Source organism: Egretta garzetta, unplaced genomic scaffold (genome assembly GCF_000687185.1).
Source record: "Egretta garzetta isolate BGI_Z169 unplaced genomic scaffold, ASM68718v1 scaffold49, whole genome shotgun sequence".
Classification (NCBI taxonomy): domain Eukaryota; kingdom Metazoa; phylum Chordata; class Aves; order Pelecaniformes; family Ardeidae; genus Egretta; species Egretta garzetta.
This window is the reverse complement of record NW_009260775.1, coordinates 823485-824870: the sequence shown is the minus strand read 5'-3', so window position 1 is coordinate 824870 and position 1386 is coordinate 823485. Positions and strand designations below refer to the sequence as shown.

Below are 1386 nucleotides of genomic sequence, written 5' to 3'. Positions count from 1 at the left end.
TGGTCTTCTCTCCCTCTCTGGCAAAAAGATATTCTTACCAGTTTAAATTAGCACCATTTTGGCATGAGAAAAGAGGAGGAGTTCACAGTTGGTTTTGGCGCTTGCAAGTGTGAGTGCAAAACTATTTTCATAGCATCAGGCATGGTTTTGCATGCTGTGTGGAGAGGTAGCTGTGTGCTGGTCTGCCATCAGCCCCTTTCTCATCTATCTCTTGCTATTGCCAGGCCAGTTGCAGGAGTCTCCACTTCTGATTTTATTTTTCAAGTGTTCAGCTTGTCTGGTCTACCTGTTCGGGATTTTAATATTGAAAAACAAAATCTTTTTAGCAGGAGAGCTTGGGTGTCCTTTGAACTGCATTTGCCTAAATGAAGGTCTGTGGCTTTGGTGGCTGGATGCATTTTGGCCTTTCACGGTTGATTTAGCTGCCAGCTTGGAGTTACTAAATGAATGGAAATTCTCTGCAAGAGAGACAGTGCCAACAGGCAAACGCCGATTCTGAGCTTGCTCGTTATGCCAGACAACAAAAATGTTGTGAAGCTGCATAACACTTGCATTGTGATTAGGGGCATCACTTATTCATGTTCTGCAAAATAAACACATTTAGATGGCTGACCATGACGAGCATTTCAAGAAGTAATGGTCTTTAAGCATCAGCAAAGATACAACTAAGCTGAATATTGAAAATATTCAGAGCTGTGAGTACAGTTAATCAGTGAAATGCGTTCTCGGAAAAGGCAGTGATATTCCACATCACCTTTCAGTCCTATGTTTTTGGCTCCAGGAAGAATGTAATTAGTACCCTACTGAAGGTGGTGGAAACCAGCCTTCTGAACCTCGATGTGGACAGTAACCATCCATTAACCCACTGCCTCTGAAGCCTTTTGTGGAGCTGCTGTGCTGTAGCCCTGCTGGGGACGAGGCAGTCACGAGGCAAATCCTTGAGCTCTTCCTTAATAAGAGGAAATGTAATTTTCCACAAGAAGAAATTTTTTGCTACTGTGTTTTAGCTATGAATGCCTTGCTCTTCAGAGCATTCATCATGAGCCTATAATGTTTTAGCCGTAGTTACATACCTTAATTGCTTAATCTCCTGGGTTTACAAAAGCTGGTCTTATGGCAGCAAATGGATCAAAACCTGAGGTTTCACTTTCTGCATGGTGGTTAAGCTGGCGACACGAGCCATGGACAGGCTGCTGTCATCTGAGCAGGTCTGTTAATTTGGGAGTGCTGGAAAGGGACAGGAGACATCCATCGACCGTCCAATTGTGCTTGCTTTGGCAGCACATATACTAAAAATAGAATGACTCAGAGAAGATCAGCATGGCCACTGTGCAAGGATGACATGCAAATTCATAAAGCACACCATATTTTAGGGAAGTGGTCATG

The 1386-nt window shown here is 43.4% G+C and overlaps 1 non-coding gene across 1 annotated transcript; it reads left to right on the top strand.

Moving 5' to 3' along the window:
- The first annotated feature begins 1265 nt into the window (after positions 1-1265).
- On the top strand, positions 1266-1372 carry LOC118453060. Its single transcript, XR_004842946.1, has one exon. It is a non-coding gene; the product is annotated as a U6 spliceosomal RNA (small nuclear RNA).
- Positions 1373-1386: the final 14 nt, after the last annotated feature.